At 44.1% G+C, this 27,983-nt stretch overlaps 1 protein-coding gene and 1 non-coding gene across 3 annotated transcripts in view; both read right to left on the minus strand.

The window, feature by feature from the left end:
* Positions 1 to 27,983, minus strand: part of RBFOX1 (RNA binding fox-1 homolog 1) — a 2,446,597-nt gene that overhangs the window by 1,479,282 nt on the left and 939,332 nt on the right. The window lies entirely within an intron of this gene.
* Positions 23,681 to 23,753, minus strand: TRNAG-CCC (transfer RNA glycine (anticodon CCC)). The gene has a single exon. It is a non-coding gene; the product is annotated as a tRNA-Gly (tRNA).

A 27,983-nucleotide genomic window follows, 5' to 3' on the forward strand; every position in this document is an offset into this window, starting at 1 on the left:
GATTTCATAGCTCAAGACTGTGCTAATCCCAGCAGGCAAGTTCATAAGTATACCTCCAAATACTCAGCGGTAAAGAATCTGCCTGCAAAGCAGGAGACAAGGGTTCGATGCCTGGGTCAGGAAGATCCCCTAGAGAAGGGAATGGTAACCCACTCCAGCATTCTTGCCTGGAGAATTCCATGGACAGAGGAATCCCTGGTGGGCTACAGTCCATTGGGTTGCAAGAATCAGACATGTCTGAGTGACTGAACCACCACTACCGCCTCCAGATATGTTCGTTATTTTCCCCCCAAACAACTGAATGTTTTCATCAAAGCCCCTCCCATCATACTTCCACATTAAAACAGAAGCATCCTTCTCCCTACCATCCCAGAGTGGCATTAGAGTTTTCAAATGGACACCCTATGCTAGGATGATTCCAGGAAATCCCAGGGTGATCAAGTACTCACACACAAATGGATTTGACATGCGATTCTGGAAGGGGTGGATAGTCTGTCACTATGGAGTTGAGGGAAGTCTCAGGACACCGGCTTTGGTGGGGGCACTTGTCTCACCTCTAACTCTTGCAGTACCAATACTCAGACTCCCCTGTCTCCTGAACACGTCTGACTCAGTGTCATGCCAGTCTCTGGCATGTGCCGGTCTTTCTGCTGTAACCCTTTCCCTGCCTCCTTTTCTGGGGGAACTTTTATCTTTTCCTTTGGGCCAAAGTTGACTGTCCTCTCTTCAAAGTTTCTGTCCCCATCTACGCAGAATCTAAGATGGCTTACATCTCAACCCAGTGCCTCTTTGCAACTTCATCCCTTATGTCCTTGATCGTGCTAGCCACCATCTGTGATTTCCAGGAGGACAGGGAGCTGGCCTACCCTGAGTCCCGCTGTGACCCTGGTGTTTTCCTGGAGGAAGTGATAACTGAAGACAGAAAGGAAACCAGAGATGAGCAGGGCATGATCCCTGTTCACAAAGGATTAATCAGGCTTCCTATGCTTTCCACCCAAAGCAGAAATTGCAAAGAAATCACAGCCCTTGGCCCTTTGTTGTGATTCTCCCCAGAATCTAAGATAATCCAGGGTTAATAAGGGGGTGAAAATTAACAGGCATTCACAATTGTTGGAAAAATATGCAACAATCCAGTTGACAGTCAAGTTAGCCACAAACACTTTTAACTAACTCCTATGAGATGTTGTGTCATAAACACAGTCTCCATCAGGATGGATGTGAACGTCAACTATACTTCAAGTTAAAAAAATAAAAAAGAGGGACTTCCCTGGTGGTCCAGTGGCTAAGACTCCATGCTCCCAGTGCAGGGGGTCTGGGTTCAATCCCTGGTCGGGGAACTAGATCCCACGTGCTGCAACTAAAGATCCTGCACGCCTCAACTAAGAACAGGCACAGTCAAATAAATAAATAAAATGTTGTTAAAAAAAAAGTAAATATAAAATAAAAAGGAAAGAAGGAAGGAAGGGTGAGATGGACAGGAAAGTGACTGAGTTGTGTTAAGCAACTTATTTTTTTAACTACCATATCATGACAACTGAGTTCACCATCAAATTCCAGTGTGACGGAATGGCTGCATTCGATCATTTCATCTTTTGGCACCTGAGAGGAATGATGACAAAATTCTGAAATGATCAGAATGAGCCACCCAGCCTTCACCTAGCTTCCACTCTCCTGAAGAACCTGTCTTTGTAGGGATGTTACTCCATCTCCTGAGATAGACATCATAAAAATTTTAAAAGCAAAAATTTCCCCTATATCCTCTTACATCTCCAGCCCATCTTTCTGTCAGAGTTGCATAAAGCTTAGAGAGTGAACGAAGTTTACAAAAAAGACAATTGAAAGAAAAAGACGGATGTGACCAAGAGAGGTATTCATGTTCGTCCAAAATCCCACTTATTGCTTAAGAAGCAACACAGGGAACACTTCAGCAGGGCGCAGAGTTACACAGAATAAACACTGCTTTTACCTGCTTCCTTTGTAAGTATGTGTGGCCATGTGACTAAGTTCTGGCCAATGAACTGTAAGTGATACTGGTGCGCATAACTCCTATGCTGCTGCTGCTAAGTCGCTTCAGTCGTGTCCGACTCTGTGCGACCCCATAGACGGCAGCCCTATAAAGGGGCCTTAAAAGAAGAAGTGTGACCTAGCTTCCTTGGTTCTCCGTGGTGCCTGCTGGAACGGGAAGGTGATGGTGGAAGGTGGTGGACAAGTGATGAGGATGGCAGAGCACCTGGGCCAGGGAAGGACCATGCTGGAACCTCCACACCTGCCCTGCCCTTCCAAGTCTCTGGACTTCATTTAATGCAAGAAAAGAGTCAACTAACTTGTTAACAGCACTTTTTCTTGGGATTTCTATCAATTTGCAACCTAATCTAACCCCAGCCTACCCAATGGGTCTGGGGGGTGAGGCGGGGGGAGGGAATTAACATAGGCATTTACAAAGATGAAGCCTGGTGGAGTGGCTGAAAACTGGAGGCCTGATTCCCAGGATGAGAACGCCCCAGTAAATGGCTCCTCTGCCCGTTTCTGTTCTTCTGCTCCACACTGCATGGGAGAGCCATTGCAGTGATCATACTCCTTATCTGATGTCTGGGGAGGCTAGCACAGCCAGTTGCTTGAAAGCAGCTTTCGCTTTGACCCATTATCTTGGAAGAGGTGAAACAAAAGGGTTTCCCAGGTGGCTCAGTAGGTAAAGAATCTGCCTGCAACGCAGGAGATGCAAGAGACACAGGTTCATTAGACATGACTAAGCAGCTGAGCAAGGCTTTTAGTGAAAACCTATGAACAGACTAACAAGGACCTACTACTGTACAACACAGGGAACTCTGCTTCCAGGGTCAGGAAGATCCCTGGAGGAGGGCTTGGCAACCCAGTCCGGTCTTCTTGCCTGGAGAATCCCACAGACAGGGGATCCTGGTGGGCTACCGTCCATGGGGTTGCAAAGAGTCGGACACGACTATGAAGGCACACAGGCAGTCAGAACAAAAATAATTCTGCTCAAGATAAAAAAAAAAATAAATAAATAAAGCAGAAAGATGGAAATAACACCAGGACCCACAGACATCCATTTTAGTTAAAAAAAAAAAGAAAAGCTATGGGACGATGCCAGGGTTTTTCTGCCTTTTGGAAGGAAGTGAAAGCTGCCCATTTTCCTCTTACATACTGGAGTCATGAGCCCCACACTCCTTCCATGGCCTGTCGACAAGCCTATGCAGAAACTGACTATCAAATGTTCTGCTGTATGCTCCAAAACAATTTCTGTCTTTGGTGCAGGAGGGTTTGACACATGGCTAGATGACGGCATTCTAAGGAGAAGATGAAAGGAAGTGTTAGTCACTCAGTCATATATCTTTTTGTGACCCCATGGACTGTAGCCCACCAGGCTCCTCTGTCCATGGAATTCTCTAGGCAAGCATACTGGAGTGGGTTGCCATTCCCTATTCCAGGGGATCTTCTTGACCCAGGGATGGAAGTCATATCTCCTGCATTGGCATGTGGATTCTTTATCACCTGAGCCACCAGGGAAGCCTTAATTAACTCTACTCCAATATAAATTAAAAGTTAAAAAAAGAAGAGCCAGGAACAGGTTTATCCTGCCCACTTGCCCCACTGCCGGTCACTCCATTCCCCCCATTCCACTCAATCCCACTCGCCTCAGGACTCCACTCCACGGTTTAGGCCATGTGCAGTCTGGACACAGCTGTGTGACTCGACATGTTCTTCTACCTTCTGCCCAGAAGGTATATATTTACCAGCCACGTGTGATAACAATGAGCACATGAACCACGAACCCTGTATCCAATAATTCAATCAGCCGTCTGCACACCTCATCCCTCTTACATTCCCACAAAGGCCAGGATGTACGTACTTCAGCGTCCTCATCATGTGGATGAAAAGACCAGCACACACAGTGATTCAGTGATACACACCCAGTCATCCAGTCACAAGACTAGTGAGCTTCCCTGGTGGCTCAGATGGTAAAGAACCCGCCTGCAATGCAGGAGACCTGTGTTCAATCCCTGGGTCGGGAAGATCCCCTAGAGAAGGGAATGGCAACCCACTCCAGTATTCTTGCCTGGAGAATTCTATGGACAGAGGAGCCTGGCAGGCTATAGTCCATGAGGTTCCATAGAGTCGGACACAACTAAGTGACTAACACGTTCTCTTTCACAAGACTAATAAGCTACAGGATGTAATCCAAAGACAGGCTTTAGGACTCCAAAATGCCCTCTGCTATAAAAGAAAAAGGGGATCTCAGGCTGCCTAGAAGAACCGTGCCCCCAGGGGAGCCTTTCCAGGGAAAGTTCATCAAACCCAGACAGAGCTGCAGGAAGGGAACAAAAGCCAGGGTCCCTATACATCCAAGGGCTTAAAACATCTAAAAATCTAGTGGCAGCACTTTGGGGTCAACCATGTGTCATTTAGAATCAGAGGGAGCTGCCTGGTCCTGAAACTTCTCTGCACTCAGCCAAGAGAGGCAGGTAGAAAGTAATCTAGAGCATCCATAAACCAAAGTCTCCTCTGTCCAGCAATGACAAAGAAAAGTATGTTTAATCCCACAGCAATCTATCAAGTGTCATGGGATACAGGCTGCATATAAAGTGCCGCATTATTTTCAACAGGAGAACTTTCGCCCAGCTCAACAGATTTTGTAGAGGCAATGGGTATCTGGGATCAAAAGTCTGCAGATTGATGGTGGTGGCTGTTTACCAGAATTGAAAATCTTGAACACCATTTCTCACAAAGATACAGGAATTATTTAAACAGGACTGTGCCTAGAGATCTGAAAGAGGGAAAAGAACTTATTTTCATCAGATATTTTTAAATCACCGATTCACTTACGCTTATGTCTCTACTCTGTACCCTAAGATAGTCTGAAAGAGGATACATGGTGGTGAATCCAGAAGGTAAAGAGACTTTGCAGAAGAGAAAAAGAAGGAAGGTATTTTGCCTCGATCTAGTAGGAGCTCCTTCAAGACAAGGAAGTGGAAACGGAGACGCACAGATTTGTCTGTGTACATTCATCAAGAAGGAGGCAGGTCATGCTTGTTTGGGTGTGAGCTGTGTGGAACTTTTCATGAGCTCCATTGTTGAACTTCACATGAAGGATGGAAGGGGTAGGAAGGATGGCAAAGCTTTTTGCAAATGAAACAAGCAGAAAGCAAAGGAACAGTGATAGATTTAATTGGGTAGTGGGTGACCCGGATGACAAACTGAATACATAAACAATGGGTGATCGTCTAAGCGAGGCTTGTATCTAATTTCAGCTGGAGTAATTAATGAAAAATTCATAGTTGTACACGCTTGGAATGTGCAACTTGAGATCTCCTGTCTGACATAGTAAAATTAAATATCAGAAGCACTGTCAGAAACAAACAATAATTTTGATGTAGAAAGTGAGTGTGAGAAACATCTGTGCCTTAGTATTCCATATTGTTATCAGATGTTATAAATGGACTTAGAACCTTGTGGATTGATTCATTTATTCTTTATATTTTTTAATAATGTTAAAAAAAAATCATCTGCTGCTGCTAAGTCGTTTCAGTCGTGTCCGACTCTGTGCAACCCCATAGACGGCAGCCCACCAGGCTCTGCCGTCCCTGGGATTCTCCAGACAAGAACACTGGAGTGGGTTGCCATTTCCTTCTCCAATGCATGAAAGTGAAAAGTGAAAGTGTTAAAAAGAGAAATGCACAAAAAAAGAGTAGGGGAAGATAAGGCTGGAAAACGGAGGGTGTGGGTCATGGTGGGCATTCCGTGCTGCTCAGTGGCTTCGAGTGGATCTGAGAAGTAACAGGGAGCCATTGAAAGTGTTTGAGCAGGAGCGCGAACAGAGATGTGACTGGGGAAGATTTATTTGGAAACAGCATACAAAATTAATCAGTGGATACACACACACACAATTCTCTGGTGGCTTAGATGGTAGAGTCCACCTGCAGTGCCGGAGACCAGGTTCAACCCCTGGGTCAGGAAGACGCCCTGGAGGAGAGCAGGGCAACCCACTCCAGTGTTCTTGCCTGGAGAATCCCATGGATGGAGGAGCCTGGCGGGCTACAGTCCCTGGGGTCACAAAGAGTCAGACACGATTGAGCGACTAACACACAGCACACACACACAACACACTCACTCTTAGGAGAAATCCTTGCTTTTGACAGATAATAAAATTTGAGTAAAGGATATAGTCCTAAGCGGGGTCAAGGTGAATGATGCAGCGTCTTTGTGATTGCTGTAACTTCAAATATAATCACTTCTGGGGCTATTTCGGTTGATTATGCAATACAAACAAGAGCAAAGATGCTTCAGCAAATTTTCTTTCTAAGTTTCTTTAATGGCCAGCTGGTTCTGGAGGACTGAGTGAACACAGACAAAAATGCACAATTCTAAGGAGTTTTAAAAATAAATAAAATGCTACAAAAGATGCCAGGGTAAGGACAGTGTGAATCTTTGCCAGAAACTCACCATCAGATGTTGCTAACATTGCCTTTTAACATAGAGGGTGGGAAGAGAGACTTGGCTAACATCTCTGCTATAATTTACAGTAAATATACTGTTGCTCTGCCTGTGAGACCATCTTAAGTTCAGAAAAATAAAATACATCAAAAAAATGAAACATGCCCACTTCCTTCTAGATACCTCATATCCTGATGATCCTTTCTCAGAGCTCCTGTAAATATGACATTTTGTTGTTGTTCTTTAGGCACTAAGTCATGTCTGTCTCTTTTGCAACCCCTTGGACTATAGGCGGCCAGGCTCCTGCAACCATGGGATTATTCAAGCAAGAATACTGGAGTGAGTTGGTCATTTCCTCTCACAGGGGATCTATCTTCCTGACCCAGGGACTGAAGCTGTGTCTGCTGCAGTACCTGCATTGACAGGCAGACTCTACCACTGAGCCACCTGGGAATCCCAAATATGACATAGACTCATGGCAATCCTGCTGGCAATACAGGTAGGTTCTGGGCTGTTTGGGGATCCACATATCCTTCTCACTCTCTGCTCCAAGGAGTACTCGAAGGAGTACGAAGGAGCCTTCTCAGGGGTTCCCTGCTTCTGGTCCATATGCCTTTTTCCCAGCACGCCTCTATGGGCAATACCTTCCTAAAGAACAGTTTCTCAACTGAAGGTGGTTTTCACCTGCAGGGGACATCCGGCAATATCTGGGGACAACTTTGCTGGCGGTGATAGGGAGGGAGGGAGGCACTGGTGTCCAGTGAGCAAAGGTCAGAGATGTTGCTGAGCCTCCTGAAATGAACAGGATAGGGTCCCCCAACAAAGAATCATGCAGCAGAAAATGGCAATTGTTTCAAGGCTGACAAGACTTGTCCTAAATACACGTGGATTATATTGGTTATCATGCTTTTCAAAATTCACAAATACAACTCACAGACTTAGGGAACAAACTTAGGGTTCCCAGAGGGGAAGGGTAGGGAGAAGGGATAGTTAGGAAGTTTGGGATCAACATGTATACTGCTATATTTAAAATAAATTACCAACAAGGACCTAGTGTATAGCCCAGGGAACTCTGCTCAGTGCTATGTGGCAGCCTGACGGGAGAATGGATACATGTATCAGTTCAGTTCAGTCACAGTTATGTCCGACTCTCTGCAACCCCATGGACTGCAGCACACCAGGCCTCCCTGTCCATCACCAACTCCTGAAACTTGCTCAAACTCATGTCCATCAAGTTGGTTATGCCGTCCAACCACCTCATCCTCTGTCATTCCCTTCTCCTCCCACCTTCAATCTTGCCTAGTATCAGGGTCTTTTCTAAAGAGTCAGTTCTTTGCATCAGGTAGCCAAAATATTGGAGTTTCAGCTTCAACATCAGTCCTTCCAATGAACACCCAGGACTGATCTCCTTTAGGATGGACTGATTGGATCTCCTTGCAGTCCAAGGGACTCTCAAGAGTCTTTTCCAACACTACAGTTCAAAAGCATCAATTCTTCAGCGCTCAGCTTTGTTTATAGCCCAAGTCTCACATCCATACATGACTACTGGAAAAACCATAGCTTTGACCAGATGGAACTTTGTCATCAAAGTAATGTCTCTGCTTTTATATATGCTGTCTAAGTTTGTCATAGCTTTTCTTCCAAGGGGCAAGTGTCTTTTAATTTCAGGGCTGCACTCACCATCTGCAGTGATTTTGGAGCCCAAGAAAATAAAATCTGACACTGTGTCCATTGTTTCCCCCATCTATTTGCCATGAAGTGTATGTATGGCCAAGTCCCTTTGCTGTCCACCTGAAACTATCACAACATTATCAGTCAGCTATCAGTTCAGTTCAGTGTCTCAGTCATATCCAACTCTTTGCAATCCCACGGACTACAGCTCGCCAGCTTCTCTGTCCATCACCAACTCCCAGAGCTTGCTCAAACTCGTGTCCATTGAGTTGGTGATGCCATCCAACCATCTCATCCTCTGTCGTCCCCTTCTCCTCCTGCCCTCAATCTTTCCCAGCATCAGGGTCTTTTCCAAAGAGTCAGTTCTTTGCATCAGGTGGCCAAAGTATTGGAGTTTCAGCTTCAGCATCAGTCCTTCCAATGAATTTTCAGGACTGATTTCCTTTAGGATTGACTGGTTGGATCTCCTCGCAGTCCAAAGGACTCTCAGCTATACTCCAATATAAAATAAAAAGTTAAAAAATTTTTCTCAAGTGCAAATGGTGTTATAAGCCTGAGACTGGCTTTCACAGTCCATAAGATGTGGTCTCACCAACTCTTCCAATTCATGTCTGTGTCACGTCTGTGTTCCAACTCACTGGTCCTCCATGGACTCTGGGATGCTTAGTGATCTCAGCCTACCTCAGGGACACCTGCCTCCTCCTGCCTTATTCCTTTCGTTCATCCTCTGCTCCTTGCTGGACCATCCTTTCTACCTGACTGCCTTATTTTATCACCCTTTCAGGATGACCTTCTCTGTGGATCTTGAAGTCAGCTCGATCACCATCTGAATGGTATGCTGAGTAGCACATACTCCTGTCGGCATCCAACCGCACTCGTGCGTACGACGAGCTACCCTCTTAGTCTTAGAGTCACAATCACCCATTATTCACACACGTCTCCTGCACTAGCCTCACAGAAGCACAGCTGCAACTTTCATTTCTTCTATTCCTCTCCACCATTTGCCCTTCCAGTCCCTAGCTGTAGCAAAACACGAGCCCTGCTTCCTGGAGCAGCAGCATCCTGGAGTAGCAGCATGCTGGAGAAAGCGGTCCTGAACTGACTGCATGTGGCCGCATCTCAAGTATGAAACAGAGTTTTCCTGTGACTGGGAATGAAGACTCTGGGGCTCAGTCTACAAGCCTCTGACAAGGGGGAACCACAGCTCAAGAGGTTAAACCCAATGGTACTGATGTGGAAATACTCTCAGGCTCTACCCACCTCCATCACTGATCAACAGATATTCCACTCTGTGTTACCCTCCTTAGCCGGCTGACAGGTCAGGCAAGTGCCAGGACAACTGTGGTGCTGACTTTGAGAATAAGAGGAGGAGGAGGCATAGGAAGGCTCCCTGAGACCTGACAAACCACACCTAAAAAGTAAGAGAGAGGGTTGATGGGCTGAGGGCAGAAAGGAGAGGAGCGGGTGGGCAAAACCAAGGAAAGCTTGTGACATAGTATAAAACCCAAGAGAACAGGGAAGGAAACAGGACTTGAGAAGTGTCACTGAAGATTATCAACTGAACTCCCTTTAATGTGTGTGTGTGTGTGTATATATATATATATATATATATATATATATATATATATATATATATATATATTTTCCACCCCCCCAGGAGAAATCAGTGAGTTGTTTTGTCTTATTTTCATGTTCAAAGTCGACTCGAATATTGTTCATTGCTCTACCCCATTGACTGGAGCTCAGTAAGGAGACTGGATTCCATGGATCAAGGGTTTATAAGGGTTGCCCAGATTACAAAGGAAATCAACTCTGAATATTCATTGGAAGGACAGATGCGGAAGCTCTAACATTTGGCTACCTGATGCAAAGAGCCAACTCACTGGAAAAATCCCTGCTGCTGGGAAAGATTGAGGGCAGGAAGAGAAGGGGGCAACAGAGGATGAGATGGTTGGATGGCATCACTGACTCAACGGACATGGGTTTAAACAAACTCAGGGAGGTAGCGAAGACAGGGAAACCGGGTGTGCTGCAGTCCACGGGGTCGCAAGGAGTCAGAAGACCTAGTGACTGAACAAGAACAGATTATAAATAACCTATTGTCTATGGACAAAGAAACTGAAGGTAAGTTACTCACTTAGCCCCAGTCATGTGACACTGGAACCAACCTTCAAATTCAGGAAGATAATGACCAAGCCCCACTCAACCACTTTACCAGTACACTTCTCAAAAGAAAAGGTTTACTTTCACATCCATTTTTTAAAAATTATTATTATTCAAAAAGGTCTTACTTCCAATGATAGGCACCTGGATATTTTTATGACTTGTAATGATTAGCTCCATGCTTTTGATAGACACAACCGTACATGTAGACCAATACATAGAGAGATCAACATTCTCTGTCGTCACAACTATTGAGTTCATATCCATCTATAACTCCTGAATCATAAGCTGATAGGTAGGGCAACCTACCATAGCTTTGCTTGCGGAATAGATACTCAATAACTGCTATTAATGCTTCTAAATGCACAGGACTGTGGACATCCATCAAGGAAGCAAACCTAACATTCTCCCTGGAATTCCTTTTTATCCTGAGTTTCTATTTCCATTTTGTCTCACAGGCTGTATCAGACAGAGCCAAGTCCCCTGGTGTATGTTTCTCGCGGAACCTTTGTTCCCTGGTTCTTTATGAGAGTTTTATCCTACTCAGAGTTGAAGAGAAAAATAACCCATTTATATTCCCGGCACTACGCTCTGGGTTTTATTCCTACTGCTGCTATGACGGGGGCTGCGACAAAGAGGAATACCAATGTCAGCAAGGAGTTAAATGCACTGCTCCTCAGAATGCAGTGGACTGGCCAGATGACTCAGAAGAAGGGGAAAGGCAGGGCCATCTCGAGTTCTAAATTTAGACAGACAGAGACAGAGACGTATGTATACACATATGTATATCTTTACACATCTACCTACCTATTCATATATCATCTGTTTAGCTTTGGTTGGAAGACCAAATAGCAGAGCATTTAGTTAAGAGTGCAAATTCAGAGCTCAGAGAAGCCTGATACCAGTGCCACCTCTGTGTATGTGATTTTGGAAAATGGATCTCAGCTTGCCCATCCGAGCCACAGGTGCAGCCACAGTGGTGCTCATCTTAGAGGCTTGCCATGTGGCCCCTGGGAGCTGGCGCACGTGGGCTGTGTAGGTTGCCTCGCATTCTGAAGTAGGTGGCATGCCAAAGTCCAGACGGGATCACTCTGGGCAGTATTACAAAGACGAGGCTTATACAGGATGGTGGAAAACAGAATGGTTTATAAAGTAACCTTGGGAGTTCCCTGGATGTCCAATGGTTAAGATTCAGGGTTTTTACAGCCATGACCTGGATTGAATCCCTGGTCAGGGAACTAAGATCCCCATAAAAAAAGTAAACTTCGAAAAGTAACCTCTTTGCTAAAATCCCCAAAATTGACCTCTAAGAGAATAGGGCTTGGAGTTAGATGAGACTTGAGTTCAAATGCCAGCTTTTCCATTTACTGAGAGTATACATGGGTGTTAACAGAAAGGGAGGAAGAGAAGGGACAGATGGAGACAGAGGAGGGCTGGAGGGAGAGAGAATGATGGGGAGAGAAAGACAAAGAAAGGAGAACATGGCCATCTCTTTTAACCATCAGAGATTCAATGCCCTTATCTACAAAGGGGGACAACAACAGTACCTGCCTCAGATGGTTACTGTGAGGAGTAAGTTATATACGTACACAGTCCGGCGTATTATTTGTCACGTGCTATGCACACAAGAAACTGGTGTTCATAAACAATCCATTCTCTTATTAACTGTCTGGAAGGGCTGTATCCACACTCCCCATTCACTCCCATCTGAAAGCAACATGTTTAGGATGTCTTGTTATCAGGAACTATTTGTTAATTCCCTATGCAGAATTCAAATCTTTCAGTGTACCTCACCTGTGGCTCCATGCTAATTATGTACTTATCTTATTTGAATATCTGCTGCAAATGTACAGAGCACTGTTGTCTTTCCGCCTCCTGGTTATAAATAGTCAGGAATAGAAGCTTTTTTTAAAAAAAAAAAAAACTTTGGCATAGAAAAGAAAACAAATCAAGAACATCCTATAATATAATATCCTGTTCCTTTGACCAACTGGGGCTTTTGGAATTTTTTCAGGATGACTTTTCCAAACAAGTACAGCACTGAACACGCCCCCACATTCACCCTAACAAGATACTCAATTGCAAAACTATGCTTTAATAAAAATCTAGAAGATGTTTTCTCTGTCATAAAGTCAAGTGTCCCCAACCCACACATAGTATCTTTTGGCTTTTGCTTCTCAGTGGCTATAATTTAAAGAAAGCAAGGGCTCTGATGACAGAAGTATACATTCAATGGACTTTTCTCGTAGCACAACAGATAGGAATCTACCTGCCAATGCAGGGGACATGGGTTCGATCTCTGGTCCAGGAAGATCCCAAACTCTGCAGAGCAAGTAAGCCCGTGTGACACAACTACTGAGCAGCACTCCAGACCCGGGAGCCACAACTACTGAGCCCAAGCGCACAACTACTGAGCCCAAGTGCTGCAACTACTGAGCCCAAGTGCTGCAACTACTGAGCCCAGGTGCTGCAACTACTGAGCCCAAGTGCTACAACTACTGAGCCCAGGTGCTACAACTACGGAGCCCAAGTGCTGCAACTACTGAGCCCAAGCGCACAACTACTGAGCCCAAGTGCTGCAACTACTGAGCCCAAGTGCTGCAACTACTGAGCCCAGGTGCTGCAACTACTGAGCCCAAGTGCTACAACTACTGAGCCCAGGTGCTACAACTACGGAGCCCAAGCGCACAACTACTGAGCCCAAGTGCTGCAACTACTGAGCCCAAGTGCTGCAACTACTGAGCCCAGGTGCTGCAACTACTGAGCCCAAGTGCTACAACTACTGAGCCCAGGTGCTGCAACTACTGAGCCCAGGTGCTGCAACTACTGAAGCCCGAGTGCCCTGGAGCCCGTGCTCTGTAACAAGAGAAGCTGCTGCAATGAGCAGCAAGCACACCACAACCAGTGTAGCCCCACTCACTGCAACTAGAAAAAACCCCACACAAAGTGACAAAGACCCAGCACACGGAGTCTTCCAAAGTTTTTAAAGAAAACTTATTTTAAAAATTAAATGTTTTTAAAATTAGAAAGTTAAAACATTTTTTCATTTTATTTTAAAGCTTAAAAGAATAAAATTTTAAAAAATTTAAAAAAAATTTTAATTGCAAAAAATCAAGTTAAAAACAAAAGAAATGTAAATTCAATACCTGACACTACCAAATGTTGGCTGTGTGACCTTGGGCAAGTGACTTAACCTGTCTGAGCTCCCTGTAACAAGTGGGTAATAACAGTACCTACATCATAGGCAGGGCTTCCACCCGGTTCAGTACCAAGCAAATTGTTCAGATCCTAGTCCATGTGACTCCCATTTCCCTAGGGCTGGAGTTGCTGTCATTTGTATTGTTCTGAAAATTAGATAAGCTAATACACGGTTGGATTTGGCACACAGCCAATGCTGAGTAAGTGCTGCTGCTTCTTCCTATTACTATTACTGTTATCATTACTACTGTCGTAGGCTCTGTGTGAAGATGGAATGCGAGAACCCCAGGAAACACTCCCATTAAGTGAGATCCAGGGTCACTGGGGTTTGCAAGCAACGCCAGTTCCATGGTAAATGACAGCAAGCAGGGCGAGACCCTCTCATGCCTCCCATCCCACCCCAAAGGCCATAAGGGCAACAAATGGGGAGTGAAAGCCCAAAACCAGGCATAGTTCAATTATCCACACTAATGGCAGGGTTCAGAGGCAAGGGCAACCAATGAGACGGGATAATCCAAAAGCCACTTTCCCTTGGCCACCAAGCACACGGTCGGTTCACATTCAAATACACTATGTCGGCCATTCCGGGGATTAATTTCCAACAAAATAATGAATCCACACACGACAGGCTTGGTTCCAGCTGGGAAGTGCCCTGGTTCTTTGGTCTGTTTCCTGCTCATCTCCTCTCTGCAACACACCCCACGCTGAGAAGAGCCAGCAGGCTCCCCAGACTGGTGCCAAGAACCAATCTAAACAGGGTTGACCCCTCTCAAATCTTCCCAGAGCATGAAAGAGGCCTGCATTTGAAAGGTTTCTTCTCCATGAAAATTAACCAGGGCTCCCAGATGCGATGCAACCAGTGAGGGACTAAGGGGACAGCTTGCTGCAAAGACCACACAGCTGAACCCCGTTGGCCTCGGCCCCAGCCAAGTGCAAGGTGCGTGGTGTTGCCCATCTTCTGAGACATAAAGATCTAGAGATGCCCTCCTCCCCATCATGAACACGGCAAGTTCAAAAGGAATATAACCTTGTCATTCATGAAGGAGATGTCTATCCTAGGGGCTAGAAAATTAAACACTGCCATGAGGACTATACTGCGTGTATTCATCCAGTAAATAGATTTATTTTTGTTTTGCTATTGTTTAATGGCTCAATCATGTCCAACTCTTTGATACCCCATGGACTGCAGCATGCCAGACTTTCCTGTTGTTCATCATCTCCTGGAGTTTGCTCAAACTCTTGTCCATTGAATGAGTGATGCCATCCAACCATGTCATCCCCTGTCACCCCCTTCTCCGCCTGCCCTCAATCTTTCCCAGCATCAGGGTCTTTTCCAATGAGTTGGCTCTTCGTATCAGGTGGCCAAAGTATTGAAGCTTTGTAAATTAAACAGGTATTGAGCACCTATGAGGGGTCTGGCACTGGATAAGGAACTAAGCATATAAAGAAACAGGAAGAAGAGTCCCTACCCTATAACCTTGTTGTTGTTGAAAGGCTAAGTCATGTCTGATTCTTTGCAACTCCATGGGCTGTAGCCTGCCCGGGGTCCTCTTGTCCATGGTATTTCCCAGGCAAAAATACTGGAGTGGGTTGTCATTTCCTTCTCCAGGGGATCTTCCCGACCCAGGGATGAAACCCAGGTCTCCGGCATTGCAAGTGGACTGTTTACCATCTAAACTACCAGGAAGTCCTGATAGCCTTGTAAAAACAAACAAAAAAACAATGGCAGAGGAATGTAATAAGTAAACACGGTGGTGAGAACAAAAAGCTTGGGCCCAGAGCTCTTCTGCTGGGGGCGGGGACTGGGGACCACGCTCTAAATCTAGCACTTTCTGGCAAGTCAACAACACTTCTTGCCCACTCATCTGCAATAGCCTCCTTTCATTCTTCCTGCCCCACCTCACCTCTCAAGCCATTTTGTGTTCCATAGAAAGAGGGATTGTAAAATTTGAATCTGACCTGGATTCAATATTCAAATCTCCCCCATGGTTTCCTGATGCTCTAAGATGCAAGCCATGGGACTTCCCTGTGATGGTCCAGTGGTTAAGAATCCACCTCGCAATGCAAGGGACGAGGGTTGATCCCTGATCGGGGAACTCAGATCCCACATGCCACAGGGCAACTAAGCCTGAGAGCCCCAATTAGAGAGTCCATGGGCTGCAATAGAAGATTCCACATAATACAACAAAGATCCTTCATGCCATAACCAATCTCAACAGAGCCAAACAAAAATAAACAAAAGATGCAACCCATGCCCTCACCTTGGCTGCACACCCCAATGGTCTGGCCTTTGCCTCCCTGCGTTCCCTTTAATCTGGCTGTCCCATGCCCGTCACACTCCAACAACCTGGGTTCTTTCAGCTTCTCCAACACACCAATCTCTTTTCCTTCCTCAGAACCTAGGCACCTTCTGTTTCCTTTCATGAAGATGCTTGACCTACAACTGAGTTCCTCTCATCTGTTTGGTCTCTACTCAAATGCTCCCTCCTCACAAGGAGATCAAACCAGTCAATCTTAAAGGAAATCAACCCTGAATATTCACTGGAAGGATTGATGTTGAAGCTGAAGCTCCAATACTTTGGCCACCTGATGCAAATATTTGAATCACAGGAAAAGACCCTGAGGCTGGAAAGGTTTGAGGGCAGGAGGAAAAGGGGGTGGCACAGGATGAAATGGTTTGATAGCATCACTGACTCAATGGACATGAATTTGAGCAAATTCTTGGAAGTAGTGAAGGATTGGAGAAGGAAATGGCACCCCACTCCAGTACTCTTGCCTGGAAAATGCTATGGACGGAGGAGCCTGGTAGGCTGCAGTCCATGGGGTCGCTAAGAGTCAGACACAACTGAGTGACTCCACTTTCACTTTTCACTTTCATGCATTGGAGAAGGAAATGGCAACCCACTCTAGTGTTCTTGCCTGGAGAATCCCAAAGACGGCAGAGCCTGGTGGGCTGCCGTCTCTGGGGTCGCACAGAGTCGGACATAACTGAAGCGACTTAGCAGCAGCAGCAGTGAAGGATAGGGGAGCCTGGCATGCTGCAGTTCATGAGGTCATTAAGAGTCAAATATGACTTAATGACTCAACAACAGCAATAAGCAGTCAACTACCAATAATTAAACCCCAACTGGGCCTCCTTCATTGCACATTCAAAGTGTGAAAGAATCAATTTTTTATTTTTGTCATGGCCTTATTTATGTCCATGTACCCATAAATAAGAACAAATAATAAATATTAAGAAGACGAAGAACAAAGGATAAGAATGAATAAGTAGAACAAATGTTGGAGACTTCTCTGGGTGTCCGATGGTTAGGACTCCATGCTTCTAACGTAGGGGACACAGGTTGGATCCCTGGTCAGGGAAGCAAGATCCCACAGATGACACCACATAGCCAAAAAACAAAACAAAACAAAAATTAATAAACTAATTTTGAAAAATAAAATGCATAAAAATGAATACATGTTGGCTGAGCCCTCATGATCTGCCAAGTTCTTCTCTAAACTCTTTCCACGTGTCACCTCCTTTCATTTCATCTTCCCAGCTAACGTGTACAGTCATCGCCATGGAGATAGGCACAGAGAGATTAAGCAACTTACATGCTAGTTGTGTGATGCACATATATGACAAAGGCTAAATCTGGGATTTAAGGCTAAACCAGGGATGTCTGGTTGCAAAACTTGTGCTCTTAACTTCCATGCTGAGCCACTTTTCAACCACAAATATCTCTATTTTTTTCAATTAAAATAAAATCACCTCCCCAAAGGGCTGTTAAAAAGTGACAAAGATCACAGGGGAATTTTGTTCAGTAGAACTCACCCAACCTCTCCCTTCGGGATCATCTCTTGTCTCTCCTTCCCCACGTCCCCGTAACAATCAACACACTGCCCTATCCTTTTAGAAGACACTCTATCCATAATCTCTCTTAGCAGCTGTAACTACATAAAGCTTATTTATACTCATGTCCTATGGCTAAAAGAGATCTTTAGGCAGCCCACAGCCCTGTCCAAAGAGTATATACATCACCAGGGGACAGGTTGTGAAATAGACTGAGTTGATTTAACAAGAAATGCCCATTATCCAAGAGCAAAGAAAACCCAAGGCCACCACTCTTCTCTCCCACCCTGGCTTCTATTTTCTTCTACCTCCAGCTCCATTCTAATTCTGTGCCTCCAATCCTAAATACATTAAAAACATAACCTATTCTATGTCTTAAAAAAAAAAAAAAAAACCTAAACAGGCTCAACTTAAGGTCAGCCTTTTCTGGTACACTGGTTCCTATTAAGGAAGGAATAGAAGGAGAGATTGCTTTTAAAAAGAGAGAGGCTGCTTTTAATGACAGTTTCCGAACAGTGGCCTTTTGTACTTGAACAGATTGATGATAAAGCTCACTGTCAACTGACAGTAACATCAATGTCACGGAACAAAGGGACAGACGTCCCTCGGTAAGGGGTCATCTCAGAGCCATTAAGCAGTGCGGGTCGGCTCTGCCATCTTGGGGGACAGTGACTCCTCAGGATTATGTGGCCGCTGACTTCCTCTGAGCCAAGTCAGGGGAATAAGGCAGAGTTGGGAATGAAAACTCTCTCTCTCTTTCACGCACACTCTCTATCTGAAAGTAATTCAACACTGCCCAGCACTGAACAGCCTTGGTCCATGTTTGAATCTGACCTTTGTCGAGTCTTTGCCCCATTACTTTAGGCACATATCTTTGCTTTTGTGTGCTCCAGTGTTCTCATCTGTAATACAGATACTAATAGGGCTGTTCTGTTGACAAGATGAGGTAATTCATGCAAAGACTTTGGCAAGATGTCTAGATAGATGAACACTCAAATTTTATGGTGGCTGTTAATACTACTACTACAATTAGGACAGAACTGTACAATCCAAAGCATCAGCAAATTTCCCCTTGCTAACACTTTAGTGAAGGAGATGCGGCATCTGATAATTCTACTGTTTTAAAGGTGAGGCTCAGACAGGTGTTCTGATGGCTCCAGATCACCTAAGTAGCCAACTATCTATCAGAATCGAAACGAGAGAAGTGCCCATCTGACTCCAGATCATGGCTTGGTTCAATACTCTTACGTTACTCCTCAACCCATGGAAGACTGGGGGACTGTTATATGTCTGGAATGATCCTGGAGACAAGGGAATAAAGACCACTCACTGAGTTTCCCAAGACAGCCATAATTTCACACATTGTATTGGAGTGTTAGAGTGGCAACATCATATATCATCTAACCTGGATGTTTTTTGAGAGTGACAAGTGCTGTCCTGGACAGGATTCCAGGAGAAGACATAAACTAAGGCAGTACCAGACAGACTGGGACAAATGCTCTCTACCTGCTGTCCACATATAATTATATTAGTACAAACCCTGACTCTTCCTTCTATCATGGACTACGGCATCTAATATTTCATTTCCCAGCGTATTTTCTCATGTCCTCTCTGCTGGCAGGATCACCCCTCTTGCTTTTGGCCAATGACTTCAACCCATGATGTCATCACAGAGCTGGCAAGTACAATATCACTCTCCTCCCAAGCATCAAAGGTCCAGTGAAGGACAAGCTCAAAGCCAAGTCATTGGAGGTTATTTCCAGGGATTCTTCTGACCCACACTTTGGGGGAAGGCAGATATCATGATGCTCAAAAGATAAACTGTTGGATTTGCCTCCTCATTCTTTTTTGGGTGTTTAGGGGAAGTGTATCGTCTGACACTGCCCATCCACCAAGAGGCAGAGACAAGTGGAGATAAGAGGGGAGCACAAAAAGGGAATATCTTCTCAGTATTGGGCCACTGGCTTCAGCCCCAAATCTTAGGGTCCAGTCTCTGATACCTTCATTCCTGAATTCACTTATTAGACTTTGGTGGTGGTGGTGTTCAGTAGCTAAGTCATGTCCAACCCTTTGCAATCCCATGGACTGCAGTATGCCAGGCCTCCCTGCCACACATCATCGCTCTGAGTTTGCCCAAGTTCATGTCCCTTGAGTTGGTGTTGCTACCCAACCATCTCATCCTTTGCCACCCTCTTCTCCTTTTGCCTTCAGTCAGATGCTATCCAACCATCTCATCCTCCATGCCCTCTTCTCCATGTGCTTTCAATTAAACTTTGTAGGCTAACACAAAATCTTCCCAAATCCAGTATCTAATATAGTCTGAGGTCACTTAGATATCTGTACTTCCTTTTGTTAAAAGCAGCATGAAATAGGTTTCTATTGCTTGCAATCAAAATACTTCTAACTATACAGATACCAAAAATATGGATATGGAAAAGGACTTCTAAGAAAGATAAAATACTTCAGTAAAAGAAAATTTAGGAAGGAGAGAAGTCATGGTAAGCAGAATATTTTCATTAAAATAATCTTCTGAGTGGGCTTGGGAGAACTTAAACATTTGTCTAAGGAAAAAAGAAATTCCATGTCAAGAGGTCTGGTTGAAAGAAGAACATGAACATGGAAAGGCATTATGGGGTAGCAGCACTGACATCAATAAATTATGGTTCAAATGCCAGCTCCACTGCTGAGTTCTCAGTCAAGACACTTCAGCTTCTGAGCTTCTGTTTCTTCCTCCACAACATAAGGTTTTTGACAACTCTCGGAGTTGTTAAGAGAGTCATCATGAGCATACATAAAGTACCCACATGACTGTTAACATACAGACGGTTATTAAAAAGTAGTGATTATTATTTGTGTGTGGAGGGCAGCAAAGAGATCCAATTGTAAAAGAGCTGGGCTAGAGACTGTGTTATTCCTAGAGGTAGAAAGTACACTTTTGTTGTCTTTGGCCAGCTGTGGCCTGAACCAAGGTCTGGACTCTATGAAGTGTTTATTAAAAGTCAACAAATAGATAAATGAAAAATGAAATAATTGATGCATATACAAAGCCTTAGAAAGATCTCAAATAACCATAAAAGCCATCATCAATATCCTCAAAGTAAATGTATCTGGCGAGGTATTTAGTGTCTGATTAAAGAATCCTCACAGCAGTCGGAAGACTTAAAACCTGCAACATAGTACAAATAAGAAAAAAAAGTAAAGCAATCATTTTTGCTTATATTCATAAACCCATGTGACTGACTTACAAATAGAGAATAAGCAGAAAGAGACGCGTACGCCTACAGAACCAATGTATGGTTGGCAGTGGGAAGGTCAGGGGGAAGGGATAGTTATGGAGTTTGGGATGGACAGGTACTCATTGCTATAGTTAAAATGGATAACCAGCCAGGACCTACTGTAGAGTTCAGTGAACTCTGCTCAACGTTATCTGGCAGCCTGGATAGGAAGGGGGTTTGGGAAGAATGGATACATGTATACGTACGGCTGAGACCCTTTGCTGTTCACCCGAAACTATCACAACATGGTTTATTAATCAGCTATACCTCAACACAAAATAAAAAGGTTAAAAATAAACAAAAGCCAGCTGTTTAAAAAAAGAGAGAGGGGAAAATACGCATCGTTCATCCAATCATTCATTTATCTGTCAGTTCATTCACAGGCATTAGCTTCTGTTCTGATTCGGCAATGTTATGCACCCTAGGGACTCACAGATGAAGACACAGTTGCTGCCAGGGAACCCTCAAACAAGGGCATGAAGAAGACATATGAATGACTAACTTTGATCTAATATAATACATATCATTCTGTCAGAGGTATTAAAGGCTCCAGATCTCCTGAAAAATGAGCATTCACTTTAAAGAAGGAGACTGGAATACACCAAGACAGGCTGAGGAAAAAAAGTAACTCATGAAGGAGGAAACAGCATAGCACAGGCATAAAGTCATGAAGATACCTGTTGTCTTTGGGAAGGACAGTGAATTGTCTGATCTCTCTGGAACAGGCACACTTGAGGAGAGTAGGGGCGCTGAAACGTGAAGACGGGGTTGACCAGATATCCACAGGCCTTGACTACCAAGCTAAAACAAAGAGAGTTCACTCTGCAGAAGCTGACAGGCCACCAAAATGTTTGATAAAGAGTGTGACATAACCAGATGGGAGTCTTAGTGAAATAACTGAAAGGAGAGCAGAGAGCAGGTTAGAAAGGATGATGGCAAGACAGATATTATTCATTTTATATTGAAAAGTCAATTGCCAAAGATATTAGTAAGGATGAGTACATATATGGACACACTGGAAACTGAAAGAGAGAAGTCTACATAAGTCAGGGCTCTAAGGGACAAAGCGGAAGAAAACCCAACCCAAAGTGCATCAAGAGGGTTGGGAAGAAGGCGTTACTGTCCTATGTAATAACTGAAACACACGTGTCTGTATGATTTCATCCAGATTTTCTCGACATCCCTGTACCATACTCATCATCATTTATATAACCATTCCCTTGTAAGGCAGTTAGATTATGTCCAGTTTGGGGAACTGGCAGCATCTCTCATCACGGTGCCATCTCCCATCCTCACAATTTCTAAATCAGACAAATCAAGGTGATTTGTCCAGAAAATTCTGAATCGTGTTTCAGTGGTCTGTCTAGACCAGGTACTCATCCCTGAGTCATTTTTGAGGCCAATGTGTGGGATGCCCTGATGGGTCGGGTCTGGATTATGTGCCATTTTGAATTTGAGGTGGGTTATACATGTTCTTTGAAACGTATACAATTATGACTCTTTTCACATTGATCAAACATTCAAACTGCAGTACAGTGATTAAAGATGAATAAAGTTGAAACTAAAAGGAGACCTGGGTTTAAAAGAAGGGACATGTGTTTATTATCTGGGTGAACTCTGGCAAATTATTTAACCCCCTCTGATTCTCTGATCCACAGTCTATAAAACAGATGCAACACTAATATGTAAATGAGAATTAGGCAGAATATTACATGTAAAGTGGAACTTATGAATATGTATGTGTGTGGGGGGGTATATCTGGAAATGGAATATATACTTGGAATCAAAGTATTTGGCTTTTAAAATCCCAAGTAATTCCAACTCTATATTTAAATGTGTGTATATGTATTTGTGTGTGTTTAAGAGCTCTAGTTCCTGGACATAATCTGGCTAGACTGGACATAATCTAGCTACCTTACAAGGGAATGGTTATATAAATAATGATGAACTCACACAATAAAATAATACATAAACCTTAAGCAGAATGCAATAGACCTATATAGGCCAACTGGAGGGCTGATGCTGAAGCTGAAACTCCAACACTTTGGCCACCTGATGCAAAGAACTGACTCATTGGAAAAGACTCTGATGCTGGGCAAGATTGAAGGCAGGAGGAGAAGGTGATGACAGAGGATAAGATGGTTAGATGTCATCACTGACTTGATGGACATGAGTCTGAGCAGGCTCTGAGAGTTGGTGATGGACAGGGAAGCCTGGCATGCTGCAGTCCATGGGGTCACAGAGTCAGACATGACTGAGCGACTGAACTGATACAAGCAGATACAGGAAGATCTTCATGATGCATCATTAAATACCAAGAGTAAGGTATAAAACAATGAGTAGAGTATACACTTATTTAAACAAACCATATATATGTGTGTGTGTGTTGTATATACACATATATATATCATATATGTATACACATATACATGGATACACACATACATGTATACACACATATACATCATTGTTCAGTCACTGAGTCGTGTCCAACTCTTTGTGACCCCATGGACTGCAGCACACCGGGTTTCCCTGCCCTCTACTGTCTCCCAGAGTTTGCACAAGTTCATGTCCATTGAGTCGATGATAAACATAAACATACACGCCTACATATGTATACACACACATATATTTCATTAAATCATATAGAAATATAAGCTATATATGTATGGTTTATATTCTTAAAAGCATTACTGTACTTTATGTACTAAGTACTATGTACTGATAATTATGCACATGTATAACATAATAAATATACAAATAAAGATGCACATATAAGAACTTTTATATGACTAGAACTTTCATGAAAAAATACATAAGAAGCCAAAAATGGTTGCTGAAGGTGACCTGGCCACCTGGAAAGAGACCTTAAATTTTATTCTATGTTTGAAATTCTTATTTTTTTTAAATGTCCATCTGTTTTATGGGTTCAGTTTTTAGAAACATGCTCTTCATATCACTCTACTGTGTTTGTTTCATTCTTTTAAGTATCGACATTTATTTATTTGGCTGTGCTAGGTCTTAATTGTGGCATGTGGGATCTTTAGCTGCAGCCCGCAAACTCTTAGCTGTGGCATGCGGGATCCAGTTCCCTGACCAGGGATTGAACCTGGACCCCCTGCATTGGGAGTGCAGAGTCGTAGCCACTGGACCACCAGGGAAATCCTTGAAATTCTTATCTTTGCAACCATGTGCAAAATATCATTCCATGCCTTTTTCCTAAACGTGATTTTCACTGACCTTTCCCAATGCATCTGCTGTTGTTTATCCTATCAGTGAAAACGCCCAGCAGAATTTCCATTCCTAATGGTGTTTGCGTGGGAATGGACCAGCTTTCTTCAGACCACCATATTTACATGCAAGGGCCACTTTGGTGGAAACGATGCTAGCTGATTAAGAGGGTTTGTGCAAAAGTACCCACTGTGATTGAAACACTCATTTAATACATTTTAAGTGCCCGAAATGCTCAGCTTCCTTGATTGGTGTTGATTGTTTGCATTTGATTTATTTCCTCCGTATCAGTGTTCATTAAGTTACTTAAGTAATGGCCACCCTGTAGCTGTGTCTCTATTTAACTCCACATCTTTGGGAGCATTCTAATTCAGAGACTGTTCACTTCAGGAGCTGGGAATGTAGATTTGACCTCTGAAAGGTTGTGTATTCCTCATAGAAATTATTTACAAGGAAAATTATCTTTCAAAAAAAATTCACAGCAGTCTCCTCTGATTTTTTTTTCTATTTATAGCTTCTATTCTTGGCAGAAGTCTTATTATTTTTGACAATTCATTAACTACCACAGACACACTTATAAAGTGATGTTCAATGTTCACAACAGTGTGCTTGATCTTCCACATTTTAAAAATCTACTACCCGTGTGGACAGTAAGAGTTCTGCCAGCAACATTCTAATAGTCCTTATACAAGTTAAGTTCAATTGCTCTGTCATGTCCAACTCTCTGCAATCCCACAGACTGCAGCACGCCAAGCTTCTCTGTCCATCACCAACTCCTGGAGCTTACTCAAACTCATGTCCATTGAGTCGGTGATGCCATTCAATCATCTCATCCTCTTTTGTCCCCTTCTCCTCCTGACTTCAATCTTTCTCTTTCCCAGCATCAGGGTCTTTCTAATGAGTCAGTTCTTCGCATCAGGTGGCCAAAGGATTGAAGCTTCAGCTTCAGCATCAGTCCTTCCAGTGAATATTCAGGATTTCCTTTAGGATGGACTGGTTGGATCTCCTTGCAGTCCAAGGGACTCTCAAGATTCTTCTCCAACACCACAGTTCAAAAGCATCAATTCTTCGGTGCTCAGCTTTCTTTATAGTCCAACTCTCACATCCATACATGACCACTGGAAAAACCATAGCTTTGACTTGACAGACCTTGGTTGGTAAACTAATGTCCCTGCTTTTTAATACACAGTCTATGTTGGACATAGCTTTTCTTCCCAGGAGTAAGCGTCTTTTAATTTCATGGCTGTGGTCATCATCTGCAGTGATTTTGGTGCTAAACCCACTGTAAAAAAACAAAAGACACAGCTTCGCAGACGTGGCTTCACTGGACATACTGATAGTCCATAGTTTGAATGGAGATTTCCTTCTTGTGTTTTTTTTTTTTTTTTTTTATCTGTCCCAGTGGAGGTGGGTATGGGGACTTCTCTTCATTCGTTGTTTGTATTCAGGCTGTTGAGATTTGCTTTTGCTTCCCAGGAGGACAAGCAGTGATGTCAGTTGCTGTCACACATTTACATCAAGAAGCTTCACTGTGGAAAGGGGAGGGTGGGTCAGGCAGGCGAGGGGGTCAGAAGGAGGGTCTTCTGTGCTGCGTAATCTAGGATAAGCATCAGGATGTGTGATGTCATGAGCACCAGGGACAGGCAGAGGGCCCTGGGAACACGGGGCATGAAAGTAAAACGAGAAAGAACAAGCCGCATTTGTCTGCATATTTTTGCCCACAAAAGCTGGGTGCTTCAAGAACGAGTAGGAGTTTGACCACTTGGAATGAAAGCCCAAATGAGACTGAGTTGTAAGTACACAGGACCCCGGTGCCCTGGCATGCGGAGCCCCTTCCTACAGCAGTGGGATTTTTAGCTGAAAAATCACAACAAGTGAAGTCACAGTAACTGAGGGGAACTTCAGGTGGTCTGGGCTTCCCAAGTGGTGCTAGCGGTCCAGCATCTGTCTGCCAGTGCAGGAAAAAAGAGATGTAAGAGACACTGTCCGATCCCTGGGTGAGGAAGATCCCCTGGAGGAGGGCATGGCAACCCACTTAAGCATTCTTGCCTGGAGAATCCCATGGACAGAGGAGCCTGGGGGGCTAAAGTCCGTAAGGTCGCAAAGAGCTGGACAGGATTAAAGCATACCAGCAGTCTAGCGAGGTTTACCTCGGGGGAAGGTCTGGGTTGAAGTTCTCTGTGCTCCTAGACAAAGTATGAGATCTAAAAGCTTGCCAGGTTGTCAAAGAGTGAGTTTGGGTCTTGAGGCTTGAGCGAGGGTTCTAAGGCTCCAGGAGGCGTAAGAAGGGGGAGCCTCACTCCAGTGTCCTGTGTGAAGCCACTCACCAGTCACATGGTTCTCCCGTCCCCACTTCAAGGCTGGAGCCCGTCCAGGGGTGGCAGCCAATGGTTACTTTGAGAGAAGCTGCAGAACCATCTTAGTAGACCCTGAGAAAACCAGCACCCACAGAGACCACTCATGGGCATATTTTTGTTACAAGTAGAAAAAATGTTTATTATTCCTATTTGCAGAAAGAAAAAAAATTTTTGAGTCAGGAGGAGAAGAGTAATTTATTCTTAACAGGTGGACTGCATAAATCTTTCTGCCATGGCACAGGCATTCATTATAATGAATGTGACACTTACGTGACAGGTATTTACTGAGTGTGTGCTCTCCCTAAGGCACTGTGCTCGGCGCTGTGGGGTCCAGAGAAATTACCCTGAAGCAGAGTTTACGGAGAATCTTAAGTTTGCCAGGGGAAACTGAATATCAAAGCGAAATACAGGATGACTGTGGAAACCAGTATGGAGGGTCCTTAAGAAACTAAACCTACAGCTACCATATGATCCAGCAATCGCACTCCTGGGTGTATATCTGGGGGGAAAAAAAAAAATGAACATTCTAATTCAGAAAGACATACACACTTCAGCGTGTACAGCAGCAGTATTTACCATAGCTAGGACATGGAAACCCCGAAGTGCCCATCAAAACGATTGCTTTGGAAGGTGTGGCATGTACACACACACACTCACACGCACACACACACACAGTGAAGATCCTGTGCACTGTAACTAAGGCCTGACGCAACCAAATAAATTAATTTAAAAAGAAAATAAAACAGCACTGTCCATTCTCTTTTTCACAAACTTCTTCCACAGGGAAAGCAAGGCGTACTTTGGTCCTCTAACACTGTAATTTCCTGAATCCCCCTTCTCAATACAACACCCTTCTGTTTTAGCAAGATAATAAAGAGTGAATACTTAACAAAATCTATAGGAAGATGTGTTTATACTAAAAACACCCTTGCCATTAAGATTTTAATGACTGTCATTATTATGGTTCAGGCAGAACAAAAGCAAAATCCCAAGCACTCTTTAGACATTTCACTTGGCTGAGGAATGCCCTGGATAAGTCATTCCTTTTGTATGTGTAACAGTTAGAGCCGAGTTTGCTTAGCGATAAAATGGTATGCAGTGACAGACACAGGGATTTGATGGCAACCCAGTCCAGTACTCTTGCCTGGAAAATCCAATGGACGGAGGAGCCTGGTAGGCTGCAGTCCATGGGGTCACTAAGAGTTGGACACGACTGAGCGACTTCCCTTTCAATTTTCACTTTCATGCATTGGAGAAGGAAATGGCAACCCACTCCAGTGTTCTTGCCTGGAGAATCCCGGGGATGGTAGAGCCTGGTGGGCTGCCATCTATGGGGTCGCACAGAGTCGGACACGACTGAAGCGACTTAGCAGCAGCAGCAGACATTACTCAGGAGCACACATGTGTGTGTGTGTGTGTGTGTGTGTGAAGTTCTATGAAAATTTATCCTATGTGTAGATTCATGCCCCATATATGGATTCATGTAGCTGCAACCCAAACCAAGATGCAAGATATTCCTTCACCAGAAAGGAGGTCCCTGTCTCTACTCCTTTCCAACCGTCTTTTCCATCAGTGTCTTTTCCATAAGTTTATGAGGCCACCATCAACTCAGTCACTCAGGTAGAACATACTTACTCTTCAGATGGGCTTCCCTGGTGGCTCAGTGGTAAAGAACCCGCCTGCCAATGTAGGATACATGGGTTTGATTCCTGGGTCGGGAAGATCCCCTGGAGGAGGAAATGGCAACCCACTCCAGTATTCTTGCCTGGAGAATCCCATGGACAGAGGAGCCTGGCAGGCTCC

This window comes from Bos grunniens, chromosome 25 (assembly GCF_055505025.1).
Source record: "Bos grunniens cultivar Pamir isolate PY7600 chromosome 25, Bosgru_T2T1.0, whole genome shotgun sequence".
NCBI lineage: Eukaryota > Metazoa > Chordata > Mammalia > Artiodactyla > Bovidae > Bos > Bos grunniens.